We start from the raw sequence: 27505 nt of genomic DNA, 5'->3' as shown, positions 1-27505 counted from the left end.
CGATTTCGTGCAGAATTCTGCTGTTTTCTTGCAATTCAGCCGTTGAATCTTGGTAAAAAGTCATGATTTTGTAGATTTCGTGCTCTTCTTTGCGAATTCAAGATAGAAAACAACGAAAATCAGCGAGAAATCGTCGTTTTGCATCGAAATATGCGGTTTTCTCTAAGAATTTTGATGATTTCGTGCAGAATTCTGCTGTTTTCTTGCTATTCAGCCGTTGAATCTTGGTAAAAAGTCATGATTTTGTAGATTTCGTGCTCTTCTTTGCGAATTCAAGATAGAAAACAACGAAAATCAGCGAGAAATCGTCGTTTTGCATCGAAATATGCGGTTTTCTCTAAGAATTTTGATGATTTCGTGCAGAATTCTGCTGTTTTCTTGCAATTCAGCCGTTGAATCCTAGTAAAAAGTCATGATTTTGTAGATTTCGTGCTCTTCTTTGCGAATTCAAGCCAGAAAACAACGAAAATCGGCGAGAAATCGTCGTTTAGCATCGAAATATGAGGTTTTCTGTAAGAATTTTGATGATTTCGTGCAGAATTCTGCTGTTTTCTTGCAATTCAGCCGTTGAATCTTGGTAAAAAGTCATGATTTTGTAGATTTCGTGCTCTTCTTTGCGAATTCAAGATAGAAAACAACGAAAATCAGCGAGAAATCGTCGTTTTGCATCGAAATATGCGGTTTTCTCTAAGAATTTTGATGATTTCGTGCAGAATTCTGCTGTTATCTTGCAATTCAGCCGTTGAATCTTGGTAAAAAGTCATGATTTTGTAGATTTCGTGCTCTTCTTTGCGAATTCAAGATAGAAAACAACGAAAATCAGCGAGAAATCGTCGTTTTGCTTCGAAATATGCGGTTTTCTCTAAGAATTTTGATGATTTCGTGCAGAATTCTGCTGTTTTCTTGCAATTCAGCCGTTGAATCTTGGTAAAAAGTCATGATTTTGTAGACTTTGTGCTCTTCTTGTCGAATTCAAGCCAGAAAACAACGAAAATCGGCGAGAAATCGTCGTTTTGCATCGAAATATGCGGTTTTCTGTGAGAATTTTGATGATTTCGTGCAGAATTCTGCTGTTTTCTTGCAATTCAGCCGTTGAATCTTGGTAAAAAGTCATGATTTTGTAGATTTCGTGCTCTTCTTTGCGAATTTAAGCCAGAAAACAACGAAAATCGGCGAGAAATCGTCGTTTTGCATCGAAACATGCGGTTTTCTGTAAGAATTTTGATGATTTCGTGCAGAATTCTGCTGTTTTCTTGCAATTCAGCCGTTGAATCTTGGTAAAAGTCATGATTTTGTAGATTTCGTGCTCTTCTTGTCGAATTCAAGATAGAAAACAACGAAAATCGGCGAGAAATCGTTGTTTTGCATCGAAATATGCGGTATTCTCTAAGAATTTTGATGATTTCGTGCAGAATTCTGCTGTTTTCTTGCAATTCAGCCGTTGAATCTTGGTAAAAAGTCATGATTTTGTAGATTTCGTGCTCTTCTTTGCAAATTCAAGCCAGAAAACAACGAAAATCGGCGAGAAATCGTCGTTTTGCATCGAAATATACGGTTTTCTGTAAGAATTTTGATGATTTCGTGCAGAATTCTGCTGTTTTCTTGCAATTCAGCCGTTGAATCTTGGTAAAAAGTCATGATTTTGTAGACTTCGTGCTCTTCTTTGCGAATTTAAGCCAGAAAACAACGAAAATCGGCGAGAAATCGTCGTTTTGCATCGAAACATGCGGTTTTCTGTAAGAATTTTGATGATTTCGTGCAGAATTCTGCTGTTTTCTTGCAATTCAGCCGTTGAATCTTGGTAAAAGTCATGATTTTGTAGATTTCGTTCTCTTCTTTGCGAATTTAAGCCAGAAAACAACGAAAATCGGCGAGAAATCGTCGTTTTGCATCGAAATATGCGGTTTTCTCTAAAAATTTTGGTGATTTCGTGCAGAATTCTGCTGTTTTCTTGCAATTCAGCCGTTGAATCTTGGTAAAAAGTCATGATTTTGTAGATTTCGTGCTCTTCTTTGCGAATTCAAGCCAAAAAACAACGAAAATCGGCGAGAAATCGTCGTTTTGCATCGAAATATGCGGTATTCTCTAAGAATTTTGACGATTTCGCGCAGAATTCTGCTGTTTTCTTGCAATTCAGCCGTTGAATCTTGGTAAAAAGTCATGATTTTGTAGATTTCGTGCTCTTCTTGTCGAATTCAAGCCAGAAAACAACGAAAATCGGCGAAAAATCGTCGTTTTGCATCGAAATATGCGGTTTTCTGTGAGAATTTTGATGATTTCGTGCAGAATTCTGCTGTTTTCTTGCAATTCAGCCGTTCAATCTTGGTAAAAAGTCATGATTTTGTAGATTTCGTTCTCTTCTTTGCGAATTCAAGATAGAAAACAACGAAAATCGGCGAGAAATCGTCGTTTTGCATCGAAATATGCGGTTTTCTGTAAGAATTTTGATGATTTCGTGCAGAATTCTGCTGTTTTCTTGCAATTCAGCCGTTCAATCTTGGTAAAAGTCATGATTTTGTAGATTTCGTGCTCTTCTTTGCGAATTCAAGCCAGAAAACAACGAAAATCGGCGAGAAATCGTCGTTTTGCATCGAAATATGCGGTTTTCTCTAAGAATTTTGACGATTTCGTGCCGAATTCTGCTGTTTTCTTGCAATTCAGCTGTTGAAGCTTGGTAAAATGTCATGATTTTGTCGATTTCGTGCTCTTCTTTGCGAATTCAAGATAGAAAACAACGAAAATCAGCGAGAAATCGTCGTTTTGCATCGAAATATGCGGTTTTCTCTAAGAATTTTGATGATTTCGTGCAGAATTCTGCTGTTTTCTTGCGATTCAGCTGTTGAATCTTGGTAAAAAGTCATGATTTTGTTAATTTCGTGCTCTTCTTTGCAAATTCATGCCAGAAAACAACGAAAATCGGCAAGAAATCGTCGTTTTGTATCGAAATATGCGATTTTCTGTAAGAATTTTGATGATTTCGTGCAGAATTCTGCTGTTTTCTTGCAATTCAGCTGTTCAATCTTGGTAAAAGTCATGATTTTGTAGATTTCGTGCTCTTCTTTGCGAATTCAAGCCAGAAAACAACGAAAATCGGCGAGAAATCGTCGTTTTGCATCGAAATATGCGGTTTTCTCTAAGAATTTTGACGATTTCGTGCCGAATTCTGCTGTTTTCTTGCAATTCAGCCGTTGAATCTTGGTAAAAAGTTATGATTTTGTCGATTTCGTGCTCTTCTTTGCGAATTCAAGATAGAAAACAACGAAAATCAGCGAGAAATCGTCGTTTTGCATCGAAATATGCGGTTTTCTTTAAGAACTTTGATGATTTCGTGCAGAATTCTGCTGTTTTCTTGCAATTCAGCTGTTGAATCTTGGTAAAAAGTCATGATTTTGTAGATTTTGTGTTCTTCTTTGCGAATTCAAGCCAGAAAACAACGAAAATCGTCGAGAAATCGTCGTTTTGCATCGAAATATGCGGTTTTCTGTAAGAATTTTGATGATTTCGTGCAGAATTCTGCTGTTTTCTTGCAATTCAGCCGTTGAATCTTGGTAAAAAGTCATGATTTTGTAGATTTCGTGCTCTTCTTTGCGAATTCTAGCCAGAAATCAACGAAAATCGGCGAGAAATCGTCGTTTTGCATCGAAATATGCGGTATTCTCTAAGAATTTTGACGATTTCGTGCAGAATTCTGCTGTTTTCTTGCAATTCAGCCGTTAAATCTTGGTAAAAAGTCATGATTTTGTAGATTTCGTGCTCTTCTTTGCGAATTCAAGATAGAAAACAACGAAAATCGGCGAGAAATCGTCGTTTTGCATCGAAATATGCGGTTTTCTGTAAGAATTTTGATGATTTCGTGCAGAATTCTGCTGTTTTCTTGCAATTCAGCCGTTGAATCTTGGTAAAAGTCATGATTTTGTAGATTTCGTGCTCTTCTTTGCGAATTCAAGCCAGAAAACAACAAAAATCGGCGAGAAATCGTCGTTTTGCATCGAAATATGCGGTTTTCTCTAAGAATTTTGATGATTTCGTGCAGAATTCTGCTGTTTTTTTTTTTTGCAATTCAGCAGTTGAATCTTGGTAAAAAGTCATGATTTTGTAAATTTCGTGCTCTTCTTTGCAAATTCATGCCAGAAAACAACGAAAATCGGCGAGAAATCGTCGTTTTGTATTGAAATATGCGGTTTTCTCTAAGAATTTTGACGATTTCGTGCAGAATTCTGCTGTTTTCTTGCAATTCAGCCGTTGAATCTTGGTAAAAAGTCATGATTTTGTAGATTTCGTGCTCTTCTTTGCGAATTCAAGATAGAAAACAACGAAAATCAGCGAGAAATCGTCGTTTTGCATCGAAATATGCGGTTTTCTCTAAGAATTTTGATGATTTCGTGCGGAATTCTGCTGTTTTCTTGCTATTCAGCCGTTGAATCTTGGTAAAAAGTCATGATTTTGTAGATTTCGTGCTCTTCTTTGCGAATTCAAGATAGAAAACAACGAAAATCAGCGAGAAATCGTCGTTTTGCATCGAAATATGCGGTTTTCTCTAAAAATTTTGATGATTTCGTGCAGAATTCTGCTGTTTTCTTGCAATTCAGCCGTTGAATCTTAGTAAAAAGTCATGATTTTGTAGATTTCGTGCTCTTCTTTGCGAATTCGAGCCAGAAAACAACGAAAATCGGCGAGAAATCGTCGTTTAGCATCGAAATATGCGGTTTTCTGTAAGAATTTTGATGATTTCGTGCAGAATTCTGCTGTTTTCTTGCAATTCAGCCGTTGAATCTTGGTAAAAAGTCATGATTTTGTAGATTTCGTGCTCTTCTTTGCGAATTCAAGATAGAAAACAACGAAAATCAGCGAGAAATCGTCGTTTTGCATCGAAATATGCGGTTTTCTCTAAGAATTTTGATGATTTCGTGCAGAATTCTGCTGTTATCTTGCAATTCAGCCGTTGAATCTTGGTAAAAAGTCATGATTTTGTAGATTTCGTGCTCTTCTTTGCGAATTCAAGATAGAAAACAACGAAAATCAGCGAGAAATCGTCGTTTTGCATCGAAATATGCGGTTTTCTCTAAGAATTTTTATGATTTTGTGCAGAATTCTGCTGTTTTCTTGCAATTCAGCCGTTGAATCTTGGTAAAAAGTCATGATTTTGTAGACTTCGTGCTCTTCTTTGCGAATTCAAGATAGAAAACAACGAAAATCAGCGAGAAATCGTCGTTTTGCTTCGAAATATGCGGTTTTCTCTAAGAATTTTGATGATTTCGTGCAGAATTCTGCTGTTTTCTTGCAATTCAGCCGTTGAATCTTGGTAAAAAGTCATGATTTTGTAGATTTCGTGCTCTTCTTTGCGAATTCAAGCCAGAAAACAACGAAAATCGGCGAGAAATCGTCGTTTTGCATCGAAATATGCGGTTTTCTGTAAGAATTTTGATGATTTCGTGGAGAATTCTGCTGTTTTCTTGCATTTCAGCCGTTGAATCTTGGTAAAAAGTCATGATTTTGTAGATTTCGTGCTCTTCTTGGCGAATTCAAGATAGAAAACTACGAAAATCGGCGAGAAATTGTTGTTTTGCATCGAAATATGCGGTTTTCTCTAAGAATTTTGATGATTTCGTGCAGAATTCTGCTGTTTTCTTGCAATTCAGCCGTTGAATCTTGGTAAAAAGTCATGATTTTGTAGATTTCGTGCTCTTCTTTGCGAATTCAAGCCAGAAAACAACGAAAATCGGCGAGAAATCGTCGTTTTGCATCGAAATATGCGGTTTTCTGTAAGAATTTTGATGATTTCGTGCAGAATTCTGCTGTTTTCTTGCAATTCAGCCGTTGAATCTTGGTAAAAAGTCATGATTTTGTAGATTTCGTGCTCTTCTTTGCGAATTCAAGATAGAAAACAACGAAAATCAGCGAGAAATCGTCGTTTTGCATCGAAATATGCGGTTTTCTCTAAGAATTTTTATGATTTTGTGCAGAATTCTGCTGTTTTCTTGCAATTCAGCCGTTGAATCTTGGTAAAAAGTGATGATTTTGTAGATTTCGTGCTCTTCTTTGCGAATTCAAGCCAGAAAACAACGAAAATCGGCGAGAAATCGTTGTTTTGCATCGAAATATGCGGTTGTCTCTAAGAATTTTGACGATTTCGTGCAGAATTCTGCTGTTTTCTTGCAATTCAGCCGTTGAATCTTGGTAAAAAGTCATGATTTTGTAGATTTCGTGCTCTTCTTTGCGAATTCAAGATAGAAAACAACGAAAATCAGCGAGAAATCGTCGTTTTGCATCGAAATATGCGGTTTTCTCTAAGAATTTTGATGATTTCGTGCAGAATTCTGCTGTTTTCTTGCAATTCAGCCGTTGAATCTTGGTAAAAAGTCATGATTTTGTAGATTTCGTGCTCTTCTTTGCGAATTCAAGATAGAAAACAACGAAAATCAGCGAGAAATCGTCGTTTTGCATCGAAATATGCGGTTTTCTCTAAGAATTTTGATGATTTCGTGCAGAATTCTGCTGTTTTCTTGCAATTCAGCCGTTGAATCTTAGTAAAAAGTCATGATTTTGTAGATTTCGTGCTCTTCTTTGCGAATTCAAGCCAGAAAACAACGAAAATCGGCGAGAAATCGTCGTTTAGCATCGAAATATGCGGTTTTTTGTGAGAATTTTGATGATTTCGTGCAGAATTCTGCTGTTTTCTTGCAATTCAGCCGTTGAAGCTTGGTAAAAAGTCATGATTTTGTAGATTTCGTGCTCTTCTTTGCGAATTCAAGCCAGAAAACCACGAAAATCGGCGAGAAATCGTCGTTTTGCATCGAAATATGCGGTTTTCTCTAAGAATTTTTATGATTTCGTGCAGAATTCTGCTGTTTTCTTGCAATTCAGCCGTTGAATCTTGGTAAAAAGTCATGATTTTGTTGATTTCGTGCTCTTCTTTGCGAATTCAAGATAGAAAACAACGAAAATCAGCGAGAAATCGTCGTTTTGCATCGAAATATGCGGTTTTCTCTAAGAATTTTGATGATTTCGTGCAGAATTCTGCTGTTTTCTTGCAATTCAGCCGTTGAATCTTGGTAAAAAGTGATGATTTTGTAGATTTCGTGATGTTCATTGCGAATTCAAGCCAGAAAACAACGAAAATCGGCGAGATATCGTCATTTTGCATCGAAATATGCGGTTTTCTCTAAGAATTTTGACGATTTCGTCAAGAATTCTGCTGTTTTCTTGCAATTCAGCCGTTGAATCTTGGTAAAAAGTCGTGATTTTGTAGATTTCGTGCTCTTCTTTGCGAATTCAAGATAGAAAACAACGAAAATCAGCGAGAAATCGTCGTTTTGCATCGAAATATGCGGTTTTCTCTAAGAATTTTGATGATTTCGTGCAGAATTCTGCTGTTTTCTTGCAATTCAGCCGTTGAATCTTGGTAAAAAGTCACGATTTTGTAGATTTCGTGCTCTTCTTTGGGAATTCATGCCAGAAAACAACGAAAATCGGCGAGAAATCGTCGTTTTGCATCGAAACATGCGGTTTTCTGTAAGAATTTTGATGATTTCGTGCAGAATTCTGCTGTTTTCTTGCAATTCAGCAGTTGAATCTTGGTAAAAGTCATGATTTTGTAGATTTCGTGCTCTTCTTTGCGAATTCAAGCCAGAAAACAACGAAAATCGGCAAAAAATCGTCGTTTTGCATCGAAATATGCGGTTTTCTGTAAGAATTTTGATGATTTCGTGCAGAATTCTGCTGTTTTCTTGCAATTCAGCCGTTGAATCTTGGTAAAAAGTCATGATTTTGTAGATTTCGTGCTCTTCTTTGCGAATTCAAGATAGAAAACAACGAAAATCAGCGAGAAATCGTCGTTTTGCATCGAAATATGCGGTTTTCTCTTAGAATTTTGATGATTTCGTGCAGAATTCTGCTGTTTTCTTGCAATTCAGCCATTGAATCTTGGTAAAAAGTCATGATTTTGTAGATTTTGTGCTCTTTGCGAATTCATGCCAGAAAACAACGAAAATCGGCGAGAAATCGTCGTTTTGCATCGAAACATGCGGTTTTCTGTAAGAATTTTGATGACTTCGTGCAGAAATCTGCTGTTTTCTTGCAATTCAGCCGTTGAATCTTGGTAAAAAGTCATGATTTTGTAGATTTCGTGCTCTTCTTTGCGAATTCAAGATAGAAAACAACGAAAATCAGCGAGAAATCCTCGTTTTGCATCGAAATATGCGGTTTTCTCTAAGAATTTTGATGATTTCGTGCAGAATTCTGCTGTTTTCTTGCAATTCAGCCCTTGAATCTTGGTAAAAAGTGATGATTTTGTAGATTTCGTGATGTTCGTTGCGAATTCAAGCCAGAAAACAACGAAAATCGGCGAGAAATCGTCATTTTGCATCGAAATATGCGGTTTTCTCTAGGAATTTTGACGATTTCGTCAAGAATTCTGCTGTTTTCTTGCAATTCAGCCGTTGAATCTTGGTAAAAAGTCTTGATTTTGTAGATTTCGTGCTCTTCTTTGCGAATTCAAGATAGAAAACAACGAAAATCAGCTAGAAATCGTCGTTTTGCATCGAAATATGCGGTTTTCTCTAAGAATTTTGATGATTTCGTGCAGAATTCTGCTGTTTTCTTGCAATTCAGCCGTTGAATCTTGGTAAAAAGTCATGATTTTGTAGATTTCGGGCTCTTCTTTGCGAATTCAAGATAGAAAACAACGAAAATCAGCGAGAAATCGTCGTTTTGCATCGAAATATGCGGTTTTCTCTAAGAATTTTGATGATTTCGTGCAGAATTCTGCTGTTTTCTTGCAATTCAGCCGTTGAATCTTGGTAAAAAGTCATGATTTTGTAGATTTCGTGCTCTTCTTTGCGAATTCAAGCCAGAAAACAACGAAAATCGGCGAGAAATCGTCGTTTTGCATCGAAATATGCGGTTTTCTGTAAGAATTTTGATGATTTCGTGCAGAATTCTGCTGTTTTCTTGCAATTCAGCCGTTGAATCTTGGTAAAAAGTCATGATTTTGTAGATTTCGTGCTCTTCTTTGCGAATTCAAGCCAGAAAACAACGAAAATCGGCGAGAAATCGTCGTTTTGCATCGAAACATGCGGTTTTCTGTAAGAATTTTGATGACTTCGTGCAGAAATCTGCTGTTTTCTTGTAATTCAGCCGTTGAATCTTGGTAAAAAGTCATGATTTTGTAGATTTCGTGCTCTTCTTTGCGAATTCAAGATAGAAAACAACGAAAATCAGCGAGAAATCCTCGTTTTGCATCGAAATATGCGGTTTTCTCTAAGAATTTTGATGATTTCGTGCAGAATTCTGCTGTTTTCTTGCAATTCAGCCCTTGAATCTTGGTAAAAAGTGATGATTTTGTAGATTTCGTGATGTTCGTTGCGAATTCAAGCCAGAAAACAACGAAAATCGGCGAGAAATCGTCATTTTGCATCGAAATATGCGGTTTTCTCTAGGAATTTTGACGATTTCGTCAAGAATTCTGCTGTTTTCTTGCAATTCAGCCGTTGAATCTTGGTAAAAAGTCTTGATTTTGTAGATTTCGTGCTCTTCTTTGCGAATTCAAGATAGAAAACAACGAAAATCAGCTAGAAATCGTCGTTTTGCATCGAAATATGCGGTTTTCTCTAAGAATTTTGATGATTTCGTGCAGAATTCTGCTGTTTTCTTGCAATTCAGCCGTTGAATCTTGGTAAAAAGTCATGATTTTGTAGATTTCGGGCTCTTCTTTGCGAATTCAAGCCAGAAAACAACGAAAATCGGCGAGAAATCGTCGTTTTGCATCGAAACATGCGGTTTTCTGTAAGAATTTTGATGACTTCGTGCAGAAATCTGCTGTTTTCTTGCAATTCAGCCGTTGAATCTTGGTAAAAAGTCATGATTTTGTAGATTTCGTGCTCTTCTTTGCGAATTCAAGCCAGAAAACAACGAAAATCGGCGAGAAATCGTCGTTTTGCATCGAAATATGCGGTTTTCTGTAAGAATTTTGATGATTTCGTGCAGAATTCTGCTGTTTTCTTGCAATTCAGCCGTTGAATCTTGGTAAAAAGTCATGATTTTGTAGATTTCGTGCTCTTCTTTGCGAATTCAAGCCAGAAAACAACGAAAATCGGCGAGAAATCGTCGTTTTGCATCGAAACATGCGGTTTTCTGTAAGAATTTTGATGACTTCGTGCAGAAATCTGCTGTTTTCTTGCAATTCAGCCGTTGAATCTTGGTAAAAAGTCATGATTTTGTAGATTTCGTGCTCTTCTTTGCGAATTCAAGATAGAAAACAACGAAAATCAGCGAGAAATCCTCGTTTTGCATCGAAATATGCGGTTTTCTCTAAGAATTTTGATGATTTCGTGCAGAATTCTGCTGTTTTCTTGCAATTCAGCCCTTGAATCTTGGTAAAAAGTGATGATTTTGTAGATTTCGTGATGTTCGTTGCGAATTCAAGCCAGAAAACAACGAAAATCGGCGAGAAATCGTCATTTTGCATCGAAATATGCGGTTTTCTCTAGGAATTTTGACGATTTCGTCAAGAATTCTGCTGTTTTCTTGCAATTCAGCCGTTGAATCTTGGTAAAAAGTCTTGATTTTGTAGATTTCGTGCTCTTCTTTGCGAATTCAAGATAGAAAACAACGAAAATCAGCTAGAAATCGTCGTTTTGCATCGAAATATGCGGTTTTCTCTAAGAATTTTGATGATTTCGTGCAGAATTCTGCTGTTTTCTTGCAATTCAGCCGTTGAATCTTGGTAAAAAGTCATGATTTTGTAGATTTCGGGCTCTTCTTTGCGAATTCAAGATAGAAAACAACGAAAATCAGCGAGAAATCGTCGTTTTGCATCGAAATATGCGGTTTTCTCTAAGAATTTTGATGATTTCGTGCAGAATTCTGCTGTTTTCTTGCAATTCAGCCGTTGAATCTTGGTAAAAAGTCATGATTTTGTAGATTTCGTGCTCTTCTTTGCGAATTCAAGCCAGAAAACAACGAAAATCGGCGAGAAATCGTCGTTTTGCATCGAAATATGCGGTTTTCTGTAAGAATTTTGATGATTTCGTGCAGAATTCTGCTGTTTTCTTGCAATTCAGCCGTTGAATCTTGGTAAAAAGTCATGATTTTGTAAATTTTGTGCTCTTCTTTGCGAATTCAAGATAGAAAACAACGAAAATCAGCGAGAAATCGTCGTTTTGCATCGAAATATGCGGTTTTCTCTAAGAATTTTGATGATTTCGTGCAGAATTCTGCTGTTTTCTTGCAATTCAGCCGTTGAATCTTGGTAAAAAGTGATGATTTTGTAGATTTCGTGATGTTCATTGCGAATTCAAGCCAGAAAACAACGAAAATCGGCGAGAAATCGTCATTTTGCATCGAAATATGCGGTTTTCTCTAAGAATTTTGACGATTTCGTCAAGAATTCTGCTGTTTTCTTGCAATTCAGCCGTTGAATCTTGGTAAAAAGTCATGATTTTGTAGATTTCGTGCTCTTCTTTGCGAGTTCAAGATAGAAAACAACGAAAATCAGCGAGAAATCGTCGTTTTGCATCGAAATATGCGGTTTTCTCTAAGAATTTTGATGATTTCGTGCAGAATTCTGCTGTTTTCTTGCAATTCAGCCGTTGAATCTTGGTAAAAAGTCATGATTTTGTAGATTTCGTGATGTTCGTTGCAAATTCAAGCCAGAAAACAACGAAAATCGACGAAAAATCGTCATTTTGCATCGAAATATGCGGTTTTCTCTAGGAATTTTGACGATTTCGTCAAAAATTCTGCTGTTTTCTTGCAATTCAGCCGTTGAATCTTGGTAAAAAGTCTTGATTTTGTAGATTTCGTGCTCTTCTTTGCGAATTCAAGATAGAAAACAACGAAAATCAGCTAGAAATCGTCGTTTTGCATCGAAATATGCGGTTTTCTCTAAGAATTTTGATGATTTCGTGCAGAATTCTGCTGTTTTCTTGCAATTCAGCCGTTGAATCTTGGTAAAAAGTCATGATTTTGTAGATTTCGTGCTCTTCTTTGCGAATTCAAGCCAGAAAACAACGAAAATCGGCGAGAAATCGTCGTTTTGCATCGAAATATGCGGTTTTCTGTAAGAATTTCGATGATTTCGTGCAGAATTCTGCTGTTTTCTTGCAATTCAGCCGTTGAATCTTGGTAAAAAGTCATGATTTTGTAGATTTCGTGCTCTTCTTTGCGAATTCAAGATAGAAAACAACGAAAATCAGCGAGAAATCGTCGTTTTGCATCGAAATATGCGGCTTTCTCTAAGAATTTTGATGATTTCGTGAAGAATTCTGCTGATTTCTTGCAATTCAGCCGTTGAATCTTGGTAAAAAGTGATGATTTTGTAGATTTCGTGCTCTTCTTTGCAAATTCAAGCCAGAAAACAACGAAAATCGGCGAGAAATCGTCATTTTGCATCGAAATATGCGGTTTTCTCTAAAAATTTTGACGATTTCGTGAAGAATTCTGCTGTTTTCTTGCAATTCAGCCGTTGAATCTTGGTAAAAAGTCATGATTTTGTAGATTTCGTGCTCTTCTTTGCGAATTCAAGATAGAAAACAACGAAAATCAGCGAGAAATCGTCGTTTTGCATCGAAATATGCGGTTTTCTCTGAGAATTTTGATGATTTCGTGCAGAATTCTGCTGTTTTCTTGCAATTCAACCGTTGAATCTTGGTAAAAAGTCATGATTTTGTAGATTTTGTGCTTTTCTTTGCAAATTCATGCCAGAAAACAACGAAAATCGGCGAAAAATCGTCGTTTTGCATCGAAATATGCAGTTTTCTGTAAGAATTTTGATGATTTCGTGCAGAACTCTGCTGTTTTCTTGCAATTCAGCCGTTGAATCTTGGTAAAAAGTCATGATTTTGTAGATTTCGTGCTCTTCTTTGCGAATTCAAGCCAGAAAACAACGAAAATCGGCGAGAAATCGTCGTTTTGCATCGAAATATGCGGTTTTCTGTAAGAATTTTGATGATTTCGTGCAGAATTCTGCTGTTTTCTTGCAATTCAGCCGTTGAATCTTGGTAAAAAGTCATGATTTTGTAGATTTTGTGCTCTTCTTTGCAAATTCATGCCAGAAAACAACGAAAATCGGCGAGAAATCGTCGTTTTGCATCGAAATATGCGGTTTTCTCTAAGAATTTTGATGATTTCGTGCAGAATTCTGCTGTTTTCTTGCAATTCAGCCGTTGAATCTTGGTAAAAAGTGATGATTTTGTAGATTTCGTGATGTTCATTGCGAATTCAAGCCAGAAAACAACGAAAATCGGCGAGAAATCGTCATTTTGCATCGAAATATGCGGTTTTCTCTAAGAATTTTGACGATTTCGTCAAGAATTCTGCTGTTTTCTTGCAATTCAGCTGTTGAATCTTGGTAAAAAGTCATGATTTTGTAGATTTCGTGCTCTTCTTTGCAAATTCAAGATAGAAAACAACGAAAATCAGCGAGAAATCGTCGTTTTGCATCGAAATATGCGGTTTTCTCTAAGAATTTTGATGATTTCGTGCAGAATTCTGCTGTTTTCTTGCAATTCAGCCCTTGAATCTTGGTAAAAAGTGATGATTTTGTAGATTTCGTGATGTTCGTTGCGAATTCAAGCCAGAAAACAACGAAAATCGGCGAGAAATCGTCATTTTGCATCGAAATATGCGGTTTTCTCTAGGAATTTTGACGATTTCGTCAAGAATTCTGCTGTTTTCTTGCAATTCAGCCGTTGAATCTTGGTAAAAAGTCTTGATTTTGTAGATTTCGTGCTCTTCTTTGCGAATTCAAGATAGAAAACAACGAAAATCAGCTAGAAATCGTCGTTTTGCATCGAAATATGCGGTTTTCTCTAAGAATTTTGATGATTTCGTGCAGAATTCTGCTGTTTTCTTGCAATTCAGCCGTTGAATCTTGGTAAAAAGTCATGATTTTGTAGATTTCGGGCTCTTCTTTGCGAATTCAAGATAGAAAACAACGAAAATCAGCGAGAAATCGTCGTTTTGCATCGAAATATGCGGTTTTCTCTAAGAATTTTGATGATTTCGTGCAGAATTCTGCTGTTTTCTTGCAATTCAGCCGTTGAATCTTGGTAAAAAGTCATGATTTTGTAGATTTCGTGCTCTTCTTTGCGAATTCAAGCCAGAAAACAACGAAAATCGGCGAGAAATCGTCGTTTTGCATCGAAATATGCGGTTTTCTGTAAGAATTTTGATGATTTCGTGCAGAATTCTGCTGTTTTCTTGCAATTCAGCCGTTGAATCTTGGTAAAAAGTCATGATTTTGTAAATTTTGTGCTCTTCTTTGCGAATTCAAGATAGAAAACAACGAAAATCAGCGAGAAATCGTCGTTTTGCATCGAAATATGCGGTTTTCTCTAAGAATTTTGATGATTTCGTGCAGAATTCTGCTGTTTTCTTGCAATTCAGCCGTTGAATCTTGGTAAAAAGTGATGATTTTGTAGATTTCGTGATGTTCATTGCGAATTCAAGCCAGAAAACAACGAAAATCGGCGAGAAATCGTCATTTTGCATCGAAATATGCGGTTTTCTCTAAGAATTTTGACGATTTCGTCAAGAATTCTGCTGTTTTCTTGCAATTCAGCCGTTGAATTTTGGTAAAAAGTCATGATTTTGTAGATTTCGTGCTCTTCTTTGCGAATTCAAGATAGAAAACAACGAAAATCAGCGAGAAATCGTCGTTTTGCATCGAAATATGCGGTTTTCTCTAAGAATTTTGATGATTTCGTGCAGAATTCTGCTGTTTTCTTGCAATTCAGCCGTTGAATCTTGGTAAAAAGTCATGATTTTGTAGATTTCGTGATGTTCGTTGCAAATTTAAGCCAGAAAACAACGAAAATCGACGAAAAATCGTCATTTTGCATCGAAATATGCGGTTTTCTCTAGGAATTTTGACGATTTCGTCAAAAATTCTGCTGTTTTCTTGCAATTCAGCCGTTGAATCTTGGTAAAAAGTCTTGATTTTGTAGATTTCGTGCTCTTCTTTGCGAATTCAAGATAGAAAACAACGAAAATCAGCTAGAAATCGTCGTTTTGCATCGAAATATGCGGTTTTCTCTAAGAATTTTGATGATTTCGTGCAGAATTCTGCTGTTTTCTTGCAATTCAGCCGTTGAATCTTGGTAAAAAGTCATGATTTTGTAGATTTCGTGCTCTTCTTTGCGAATTCAAGCCAGAAAACAACGAAAATCGGCGAGAAATCGTCGTTTTGCATCGAAATATGCGGTTTTCTGTAAGAATTTCGATGATTTCGTGCAGAATTCTGCTGTTTTCTTGCAATTCAGCCGTTGAATCTTGGTAAAAAGTCATGATTTTGTAGATTTCGTGCTCTTCTTTGCGAATTCAAGATAGAAAACAACGAAAATCAGCGAGAAATCGTCGTTTTGCATCGAAATATGCGGCTTTCTCTAAGAATTTTGATGATTTCGTGCAGAATTCTGCTGATTTCTTGCAATTCAGCCGTTGAATCTTGGTAAAAAGTGATGATTTTGTAGATTTCGTGCTCTTCTTTGCAAATTCAAGCCAGAAAACAACGAAAATCGGCGAGAAATCGTCATTTTGCATCGAAATATGCGGTTTTCTGTAAGAATTTCGATGATTTCGTGCAGAATTCTGCTGTTTTCTTGCAATTCAGCCGTTGAATCTTGGTAAAAAGTCATGATTTTGTAGATTTCGTGCTCTTCTTTGCGAATTCAAGATAGAAAACAACGAAAATCAGCGAGAAATCGTCGTTTTGCATCGAAATATGCGGTTTTCTCTGAGAATTTTGATGATTTCGTGCAGAATTCTGCTGTTTTCTTGCAATTCAACCGTTGAATCTTGGTAAAAAGTCATGATTTTGTAGATTTTGTGCTTTTCTTTGCAAATTCATGCCAGAAAACAACGAAAATCGGCGAAAAATCGTCGTTTTGCATCGAAATATGCAGTTTTCTGTAAGAATTTTGATGATTTCGTGCAGAACTCTGCTGTTTTCTTGCAATTCAGCCGTTGAATCTTGGTAAAAAGTCATGATTTTGTAGATTTCGTGCTCTTCTTTGCGAATTCAAGCCAGAAAACAACGAAAATCGGCGAGAAATCGTCGTTTTGCATCGAAATATGCGGTTTTCTGTAAGAATTTTGATGATTTCGTGCAGAATTCTGCTGTTTTCTTGCAATTCAGCCGTTGAATCTTGGTAAAAAGTCATGATTTTGTAGATTTTGTGCTCTTCTTTGCAAATTCATGCCAGAAAACAACGAAAATCGGCGAGAAATCGTCGTTTTGCATCGAAATATGCGGTTTTCTCTAAGAATTTTGATGATTTCGTGCAGAATTCTGCTGTTTTCTTGCAATTCAGCCATTGAATCTTGGTAAAAAGTCTTGATTTTGTAGATTTCGTGCTCTTCTTTGCGAATTCAAGATAGAAAACAACAAAAATCAGCGAGAAATCGTCGTTTTGCATCGAAATATGCGGTTTTCTCTAAGAATTTTGATGATTTCGTGCAGAATTCTGCTGTTTTCTTGCAATTCAGCCATTGAATCTTGGTAAAAAGTCTTGATTTTGTAGATTTCGTGCTCTTCTTTGCGAATTCAAGATAGAAAACAACGAAAATCAGCTAGAAATCGTCGTTTTGCATCGAAATATGCGGTTTTCTCTAAGAATTTTGATGATTTCGTGCAGAATTCTGCTGTTTTCTTGCAATTCAGCCGTTGAATCTTGGTAAAAAGTCATGATTTTGTAGATTTCGGGCTCTTCTTTGCGAATTCAAGATAGAAAACAACGAAAATCAGCGAGAAATCGTCGTTTTGCATCGAAATATGCGGTTTTCTCTAAGAATTTTGATGATTTCGTGCAGAATTCTGCTGTTTTCTTGCAATTCAGCCGTTGAATCTTGGTAAAAAGTCATGATTTTGTAGATTTCGTGCTCTTCTTTGCGAATTCAAGCCAGAAAACAACGAAAATCGGCGAGAAATCGTCGTTTTGCATCGAAATATGCGGTTTTCTGTAAGAATTTTGATGATTTCGTGCAGAATTCTGCTGTTTTCTTGCAATTCAGCCGTTGAATCTTGGTAAAAAGTCATGATTTTGTAAATTTTGTGCTCTTCTTTGCGAATTCAAGATAGAAAACAACGAAAATCAGCGAGAAATCGTCGTTTTGCATCGAAATATGCGGTTTTCTCTAAGAATTTTGATGATTTCGTGCAGAATTCTGCTGTTTTCTTGCAATTCAGCCGTTGAATCTTGGTAAAAAGTGATGATTTTGTAGATTTCGTGATGTTCATTGCAAATTCAAGCCAGAAAACAACGAAAATCGGCGAGAAATCGTCATTTTGCATCGAAATATGCGGTTTTCTCTAAGAATTTTGACGATTTCGTCAAGAATTCTGCTGTTTTCTTGCAATTCAGCTGTTGAATCTTGGTAAAAAGTCATGATTTTGTAGATTTCGTGCTCTTCTTTGCGAATTCAAGATAGAAAACAACGAAAATCAGCGAGAAATCGTCGTTTTGCATCGAAATATGCGGTTTTCTCTAAGAATTTTGATGATTTCGTGCAGAATTCTGCTGTTTTCTTGCAATTCAGCCGTTAAATCTTGGTAAAAAGTCATGATTTTGTAGATTTCGTGCTCTTCTTTGGGAATTCATGCCAGAAAACAACGAAAATCGGCGAGAAATCGTCGTTTTGCATCGAAACATGCGGGTTTCTGTAAGAATTTTGATGATTTCGTGCAGAATTCTGCTGTTTTCTTGCAATTCAGCAGTTGAATCTTGGTAAAAAGTCATGATTTTGTAGATTTCGTGCTCTTCTTTGCGAATTCAAGCCAGAAAACAACGAAAATCGGCGAGAAATCGTCGTTTTGCATCGAAATATGCGGTTTTCTCTAAGAATTTTGACGATTTCGTCAAGAATTCTGCTGTTTTCTTGCAATTCAGTCGTTGAATCTTGGCAAAAAGTCATGATTTTGTAGATGCGGCTTTCTCTAAGAATTTTGATGATTTCGTGCAGAATTCTGCTGATTTCTTGCAATTCAGCCGTTGAATCTTGGTAAAAAGTGATGATTTTGTAGATTTCGTGCTCTTCTTTGCAAATTCAAGCCAGAAAACAACGAAAATCGGCGAGAAATCGTCATTTTGCATCGAAATATGCGGTTTTCTCTAAAAATTTTGACGATTTCGTGAAGAATTCTGCTGTTTTCTTGCAATTCAGCCGTTGAATCTTGGTAAAAAGTCATGATTTTGTAGATTTCGTGCTCTTCTTTGCGAATTCAAGATAGAAAACAACGAAAATCAGCGAGAAATCGTCGTTTTGCATCGAAATATGCGGTTTTCTCTGAGAATTTTGATGATTTCGTGCAGAATTCTGCTGTTTTCTTGCAATTCAACCGTTGAATCTTGGTAAAAAGTCATGATTTTGTAGATTTTGTGCTTTTCTTTGCAAATTCATGCCAGAAAACAACGAAAATCGGCGAAAAATCGTCGTTTTGCATCGAAATATGCAGTTTTCTGTAAGAATTTTGATGATTTCGTGCAGAACTCTGCTGTTTTCTTGCAATTCAGCCGTTGAATCTTGGTAAAAAGTCATGATTTTGTAGATTTCGTGCTCTTCTTTGCGAATTCAAGCCAGAAAACAACGAAAATCGGCGAGAAATCGTCGTTTTGCATCGAAATATGCGGTTTTCTGTAAGAATTTTGATGATTTCGTGCAGAATTCTGCTGTTTTCTTGCAATTCAGCCGTTGAATCTTGGTAAAAAGTCATGATTTTGTAGATTTTGTGCTCTTCTTTGCAAATTCATGCCAGAAAACAACGAAAATCGGCGAGAAATCGTCGTTTTGCATCGAAATATGCGGTTTTCTCTAAGAATTTTGATGATTTCGTGCAGAATTCTGCTGTTTTCTTGCAATTCAGCCGTTGAATCTTGGTAAAAAGTGATGATTTTGTAGATTTCGTGATGTTCATTGCAAATTCAAGCCAGAAAACAACGAAAATCGGCGAGAAATCGTCATTTTGCATCGAAATATGCGGTTTTCTCTAAGAATTTTGACGATTTCGTCAAGAATTCTGCTGTTTTCTTGCAATTCAGCTGTTGAATCTTGGTAAAAAGTCATGATTTTGTAGATTTCGTGCTCTTCTTTGCGAATTCAAGATAGAAAACAACGAAAATCAGCGAGAAATCGTCGTTTTGCATCGAAATATGCGGTTTTCTCTAAGAATTTTGATGATTTCGTGCAGAATTCTGCTGTTTTCTTGCAATTCAGCCGTTAAATCTTGGTAAAAAGTCATGATTTTGTAGATTTCGTGCTCTTCTTTGGGAATTCATGCCAGAAAACAACGAAAATCGGCGAGAAATCGTCGTTTTGCATCGAAACATGCGGGTTTCTGTAAGAATTTTGATGATTTCGTGCAGAATTCTGCTGTTTTCTTGCAATTCAGCAGTTGAATCTTGGTAAAAAGTCATGATTTTGTAGATTTCGTGCTCTTCTTTGCGAATTCAAGCCAGAAAACAACGAAAATCGGCGAGAAATCGTCGTTTTGCATCGAAATATGCGGTTTTCTGTAAGAATTTTGATGATTTCGTGCAGAATTCTGCTGTCTTCTTGCAATTCAGCCGTTGAATCTTGGTAAAAAGTCATGATTTTGTAGATTTCGTGCTCTTCTTTGCGAATTCAAGATAGAAAACAACGAAAATCAGCGAGAAATCGTCGTTTTGCATCGAAATATGCGGTTTTCTCTAAGATTCTTGATGATTTCGTGCAGAATTCTGCTGTTTTCTTGCAATTCAGCCGTTGAATCTTGGTAAAAAGTGATGATTTTGTAGATTTCGTGATGTTCTTTGCGAATTCAAGCCAGAAAACAACGAAAATCGGCGAGAAATCGTCATTTTGCATCGAAATATGCGGTTTTCTCTAAGAATTTTGACGATTTCGTCAAGAATTCTGCTGTTTTCTTGCAATTCAGTCGTTGAATCTTGGCAAAAAGTCATGATTTTGTAGATTTCGTGCTCTTCTTTGCGAATTCAAGATAGAAAACAACAAAAATCAGCGAGAAATCGTCGTTTTGCATCGAAATATGCGGTTTTCTCTAAGAATTTTGATGATTTCGTGCAGAATTCTGCTGTTTTCTTGCAATTCAGCCATTGAATCTTGGTAAAAAGTCATGATTTTGTAGATTTCGTGCTCTTTGCGAATTCATGCCAGAAAACAACGAAAATCGGCGAGAAATCGTCGTTTTGCATCGAAACATGCGGTTTTCTGTAAGAATTTTGATGACTTCGTGCAGAAATCTGCTGTTTTCTTGCAATTTAGCCGTTGAATCTTGGTAAAAAGTCATGATTTGGTAGATTTTGTGCTCTTCTTTGCGAATTCATGCCAGAAAACAACGAAAATCGGCGAGAAATCGTCGTTTTGCATCGAAATATGCGGTTTTCTGTAAGAATTTTGATGATTTCGTGCAGAATTCTGCTGTTTTCTTGCAATTCAGCCGTTGAATCTTGGTAAAAGTCATGATTTTGTAGATTTCGTGCTCTTCTTTGCAAATTCAAGCCAGAAAACAACAAAAATCGGCGAGAAATCGTCGTTTTGCATCGAAATATGCGGTTTTCTGTAAGAATTTTGATGATTTCGTGCAGAATTCTGCTGTTTTCTTGCAATTCAGCCGTTGAATCTTGGTAAAAAGTCATGATTTTGTAGATTTCGTGCTCTTCTTTGCGAATTCAAGATAGAAAACAACGAAAATCAGCGAGAAATCGTCGTTTTGCATCGAAATATGCGGTTTTCTCTAACAATTTTGATGATTTCGTGCAGAATTCTGCTGTTTTCTTGCAATTCAGCCGTTGAATCTTGGTAAAAAGTCATGATTTTGTAGATTTCGTGCTCTTCTTTGCGAATTCAAGATAGAAAACAACGAAAATCAGCGAGAAATCGTCGTTTTGCATCGAAATATGCGGTTTTCTCTAAGAATTTTGATGATTTCGTGCAGAATTCTGCTGTTTTCTTGCAATTCAGCCGTTGAATCTTAGTAAAAAGTCATGATTTTGTAGATTTCGTGCTCTTCTTTGCGAATTCAAGCCAGAAAACAACGAAAATCGGCGAGAAATCGTCGTTTAGCATCGAAATATGCGGTTTTCTGTGAGAATTTTGATGATTTCGTGCAGAATTCTGCTGTTTTCTTGCAATTCAGCCGTTGAAGCTTGGTAAAAAGTCATGATTTTGTAGATTTCGTGCTCTTCTTTGCGAATTCAAGCCAGAAAACCACGAAAATCGGCGAGAAATCGTCGTTTTGCATCGAAATATGCGGTTTTCTCTAAGAATTTTTATGATTTCGTGCAGAATTCTGCTGTTTTCTTGCAATTCAGCCGTTGAATCTTGGTAAAAAGTCATGATTTTGTAGATTTCGTGCTCTTCTTTGCGAATTCAAGATAGAAAACAACGAAAATCAGCGAGAAATCGTCGTTTTGCATCGAAATATGCGGTTTTCTCTAAGAATTTTGATGATTTCGTGCAGAATTCTGCTGTTTTCTTGCAATTCAGCCGTTGAATCTTGGTAAAAAGTGATGATTTTGTAGATTTCGTGATGTTCATTGCGAATTCAAGCCAGAAAACAACGAAAATCGGTGGGAATCGTCATTTTGCATCGAAATATGCGGTTTTCTCTAAGAATTTTGACGATTTCGTCAAGAATTCTGCTGTTTTCTTGCAATTCAGCCGTTGAATCTTGGTAAAAAGTCGTGATTTTGTAGATTTCGTGCTCTTCTTTGCGAATTCAAGATGGAAAACAACGAAAATCAGCGAGAAATCGTCGTTTTGCATCGAAATATGCGGTTTTCTCTAAGAATTTTGATGATTTCGTGCAGAATTCTGCTGTTTTCTTGCAATTCAGCCGTTGAATCTTGGTAAAAAGTCACGATTTTGTAGATTTCGTGCTCTTCTTTGGGAATTCATGCCAGAAAACAACGAAAATCGGCGAGAAATCGTCGTTTTGCATCGAAACATGCGGTTTTCTGTAAGAATTTTGATGATTTCGTGCAGAATTCTGCTGTTTTCTTGCAATTCAGCAGTTGAATCTTGGTAAAAAGTCATGATTTTGTAGATTTCGTGCTCTTCTTTGCGAATTCAAGCCAGAAAACAACGAAAATCGGCGAGAAATCGTCGTTTTGCATCGAAATATGCGGTTTTCTGTAAGAATTTTGATGATTTCGTGCAGAATTCTGCTGTTTTCTTGCAATTCAGCCATTGAATCTTGGTAAAAAGTCATGATTTTGTAGATTTTGTGCTCTTTGCGAATTCATGCCAGAAAACAACGAAAATCGGCGAGAAATCGTCGTTTTGCATCGAAACATGCGGTTTTCTGTAAGAATTTTGGTGACTTCGTGCAGAAATCTGCTGTTTTCTTGCAATTCAGCCGTTGAATCTTGGTAAAAAGTCATGATTTTGTAGATTTCGTGCTCTTCTTTGCGAATTCAAGATAGAAAACAACGAAAATCAGCGAGAAATCCTCGTTTTGCATCGAAATATGCGGTTTTCTCTAAGAATTTTGATGATTTCGTGCTGAATTCTGCTGTTTTCTTGCAATTCAGCCCTTGAATCTTGGTAAAAAGTGATGATTTTGTAGATTTCGTGATGTTCGTTGCGAATTCAAGCCAGAAAACAACGAAAATCGGCGAGAAATCGTCATTTTGCATCGAAATATGCGGTTTTCTCTAGGAATTTTGACGATTTCGTCAAGAATTCTGCTGTTTTCTTGCAATTCAGCCGTTGAATCTTGGTAAAAAGTCTTGATTTTGTAGATTTCGTGCTCTTCTTTGCGAATTCAAGATAGAAAACAACGAAAATCAGCTAGAAATCGTCGTTTTGCATCGAAATATGCGGTTTTCTCTAAGAATTTTGATGATTTCGTGCAGAATTCTGCAGTTTTCTTGCAATTCAGCCGTTGAATCTTGGTAAAAAGTCATGATTTTGTAGATTTCGGGCTCTTCTTTGCGAATTCAAGATAGAAAACAACGAAAATCAGCGAGAAATCTTCGTTTTGCATCGAAATATGCGGTTTTCTCTAAGAATTTTGATGATTTCGTGCAGAATTCTGCTGTTTTCTTGCAATTCAGCCGTTGAACCTTGGTAAAAAGTCATGATTTTGTAGATTTCGTGCTCTTCTTTGCGAATTCAAGCCAGAAAACAACGAAAATCGGCGAGAAATCGTCGTTTTGCATCGAAATATGCGGTTTTCTGTAAGAATTTTGATGATTTCGTGCAGAATTCTGCTGTTTTCTTGCAATTCAGCCGTTGAATCTTGGTAAAAAGTCATGATTTTGTAAATTTTGTGCTCTTCTTTGCGAATTCAAGATAGAAAACAACGAAAATCAGCGAGAAATCGTCGTTTTGCATCGAAATATGCGGTTTTCTCTAAGAATTTTGATGATTTCGTGCAGAATTCTGCTGTTTTCTTGCAATTCAGCCGTTGAATCTTGGTAAAAAGTGATGATTTTGTAGATTTCGTGATGTTCATTGCGAATTCAAGCCAGAAAACAACGAAAATCGGCGAGAAATCGTCATTTTGCATCGAAATATGCGGTTTTCTCTAAGAATTTTGACGATTTCGTCAAGAATTCTGCTGTTTTCTTGCAATTCAGCCGTTGAATCTTGGTAAAAAGTCATGATTTTGTAGATTTCGTGCTCTTCTTTGCGAATTCAAGATAGAAAACAACGAAAATCAGCGAGAAATCGTCGTTTTGCATCGAAATATGCGGTTTTCTCTAAGAATTTTGATGATTTCGTACAGAATTCTGCTGTTTTCTTGCAATTCAGCCGTTGAATCTTGGTAAAAAGTCATGATTTTGTAGATTTCGTGCTCTTCTTTGCGAATTCAAGCCAGAAAACAACGAAAATCGGCGAGAAATCGTCGTTTTGCATCGAAATATGCGGTTTTCTGTAAGAATTTCGATGATTTCGTGCAGAATTCTGCTGTTTTCTTGCAATTCAGCCGTTGAATCTTGGTAAAAAGTCATGATTTTGTAGATTTCGTGCTCTTCTTTGCGAATTCAAGATAGAAAACAACGAAAATCAGCGAGAAATCGTCGTTTTGCATCGAAATATGCGGTTTTCTCTAAGAATTTTGATGATTTCGTGCAGAATTCTGCTGATTTCTTGCAATTCAGCCGTTGAATCTTGGTAAAAAGTGATGATTTTGTAGATTTCGTGCTCTTCTTTGCAAATTCAAGCCAGAAAACAACGAAAATCGGCGAGAAATCGTCATTTTGCATCGAAATATGCGGTTTTCTCTAAAAATTTTGACGATTTCGTGAAGAATTCTGCTGTTTTCTTGCAATTCAGCCGTTGAATCTTGGTAAAAAGTCATGATTTTGTAGATTTCGTGCTCTTCTTTGCGAATTCAAGATAGAAAACAACGAAAATCAGCGAGAAATCATCGTTTTGCATCGAAATATGCGGTTTTCTCTGAGAATTTTGATGATTTCGTGCAGAATTCTGCTGTTTTCTTGCAATTCAACCGTTGAATCTTGGTAAAAAGTCATGATTTTGTAGATTTTGTGCTTTTCTTTGCGAATTCATGCCAGAAAACAACGAAAATCGGCGAAAAATCGTCGTTTTGCATCGAAATATGCAGTTTTCTGTAAGAATTTTGATGATTTCGTGCAGAACTCTGCTGTTTTCTTGCAATTCAGCCGTTGAATCTTGGTAAAAAGTCATGATTTTGTAGATTTCGTGCTCTTCTTTGCGAATTCAAGCCAGAAAACAACGAAAATCGGCGAGAAATCGTCGTTTTGCATCGAAATATGCGGTTTTCTGTAAGAATTTTGATGATTTCGTGCAGAATTCTGCTGTTTTCTTGCAATTCAGCCGTTGAATCTTGGTAAAAAGTCATGATTTTGTAGTTTTTGTGCTCTTCTTTGCAAATTCATGCCAGAAAACAACGAAAATCGGCGAGAAATCGTCGTTTTGCATCGAAATATGCGGTTTTCTCTAAGAATTTTGACGATTTCGTGCAGAATTCTGCTGTTTTCTTGCAATTTAGCCGTTGAATCTTGGTAAAAAGTCATGATTTTGTAGATTTTGTGCTCTTCTTTGCGAATTCATGCCAGAAAACAACGAAAATCGGCGAGAAATCGTCGTTTTGCATCGAAATATGCGGTTTTCTGTAAGAATTTTGATGATTTCGTGCAGAATTCTGCTGTTTTCTTGCAATTCAGCCGTTGAATCTTGGTAAAAGTCATGATTTTGTAGATTTCGTGCTCTTCTTTGCAAATTCAAGCCAGAAAACAACAAAAATCGGCGAGAAATCGTCGTTTTGCATCGAAATATGCGGTTTTCTCTAAGAATTTTGATGATTTCGTGCAGAATTCTGCTGTTTTCTTGCAATTCAGCCGTTGAATCTTGGTAAAAAGTCATGATTTTGTAGATTTCGTGCTCTTCATTGCGAATTCAAGCCAGAAAACAACGAAAATCGGCGAGAAATCGTCGTTTTGCATCGAAATATGCGGTTTTCTCTAAGAATTTTGACGATTTCGTGCAGAATTCTGCTGTTTTCTTGCAATTCAGCCGTTGAATCTTGGTAAAAAGTCATGATTTTGTAGATTTCGTGCTCTTCTTTGCGAATTCAAGATAGAAAACAACGAAAATCAGCGAGAAATCGTCGTTTTGCTTCGAAATATGGGGTTTTCTGTAAGAATTTTGATGATTTCGTGGAGAATTCTGCTGTTTTCTTGCAATTCAGCCGTTGAATCTTGGTAAAAAGTCATGATTTTGTAGATTTCGTGCTCTTCTTTGCGAATTCAAGCCAGAAAACAACGAAAATCGGCGAGAAATCGTCGTTTTGCATCAAAATATGCGGTTTTCTGTAAGAATTTTGATGATTTCGTGCAGAATTCTGCTGTTTTCTTGCAATTCAGCCGTTGAATCTTGGTAAAAAGTCATGATTTTGTAGATTTCGTGCTCTTCTTTGCGAATTCAAGATAGAAAACAACGAAAATCAGCGAGAAATCGTCGTTTTGCATCGAAATATGCGGTTTTCTCTAAGAATTTTGATGATTTTGTGCAGAATTCTGCTGTTTTCTTGCAATTCAGCCGTTGAATCTTGGTAAAAAGTGATGATTTTGTAGATTTCGTGCTCTTCTTTGCGAATTCAAGCCAGAAAACAACGAAAATCGGCGAGAAATCGTTGTTTTGCATCGAAATATGCGGTTTTCTCTAAGAATTTTGACGATTTCGTGAGGAATTCAGCTGTTTTCTTGCAATTCAGCCGTTGAATCTTGGTAAAAAGTCATGATTTTGTAGATTTCGTGCTCTTCTTTGCGAATTCAAGATAGAAAACAACGAAAATCAGCGAGAAATCGTCGTTTTGCATCGAAATATGCGGTTTTCTCTAAGAATTTTGATGATTTCGTGCAGAATTCTGCTGTTTTCTTGCAATTTGGCCGTTGAATCTTGGTTAAAAGTCATGATTTTGTAGATTTCGTGCTCTTCTTGGCGAATTCAAGATAAAAAACAACGAAAATCGGCGAGAAATCGTAGTTTTGCATCGAAATATGCGGTATTCTCTAAGAATTTTGATGATTTCGTGCAGAATTCTGCTGTTTTCTGGCAATTCAGCCGTTGAATCTTGGTAAAAAGTCATGATTTTGTAGATCTCGTGCTCTTCTTTGCGAATTCAAGCCAGAAAACAACGAAAATCGGCGAGAAATCGTCGTTTTGCATCGAATAATGCGATTTTCTGTAAGAATTTTGATGATTTCGTGCAGAATTCTGCTGTTTTCTTGCAATTCAGCCGTTGAATCTTGGTAAAAAGTCATGATTTTGTAGATTTCGTGCTCTTCTTTGCGAATTCAAGCCAGAAAACAACGAAAATCGGCGAGAAATCGTCGTTTTGCATCGAAATATGCGGTTTTCTCTAAGAATTTTGACAATTTCGTGCAGAATTCTGCTGTTTTCTTGCAATTCAGCCGTTGAATCTTGGTAAAAAGTCATGATTTTGTAGATTTCGTGCTCTTCTTTGCGAATTCAAGCCAGAAAACAACGAAAATCGGCGAGAAATCGTCGTTTTGCATCGAAATATGCGGTTTTCTGTAAGAATTTTGATGATTTCGTGCAGAATTCTGCTGTTTTTTTGCAATTCAGCAGTTGAATCTTGGTAAAAAGTCATGATTTTGTAAATTTCGTGCTCTTCTTTGCAAATTCATGCCAGAAAACAACAAAAATCGGCGAGAAATCGTCGTTTTGTATCGAAATATGCGGTTTTCTCTAAGAATTTTGACGATTTCGTGCAGAATTCTGCTGTTTTCTTGCAATTCAGCCGTTGAATCTTGGTAAAAAGTCATGATTTTGTAGATTTCGTGCTCTTCTTTGCGAATTCAAGATAGAAAACAACGAAAATCAGCGAGAAATCGTCGTTTTGCATCGAAATATGCGGTTTTCTCTAAGAATTTTGATGATTTCGTGCAGAATTCTGCTGTTTTCTTGCAATTTAGCCGTTGAATCTTGGTTAAAAGTCATGATTTTGTAGATTTCGTGCTCTTCTTGGCGAATTCAAGATAAAAAACAACGAAAA

Source organism: Gnatocerus cornutus, unplaced genomic scaffold, assembly GCF_029298725.1.
Source record: "Gnatocerus cornutus isolate USDA-ARS CGAHR unplaced genomic scaffold, icGnaCorn1.1 ctg00000025.1, whole genome shotgun sequence".
NCBI lineage: Eukaryota > Metazoa > Arthropoda > Insecta > Coleoptera > Tenebrionidae > Gnatocerus > Gnatocerus cornutus.
This window is presented reverse-complemented; position numbering follows the sequence as displayed.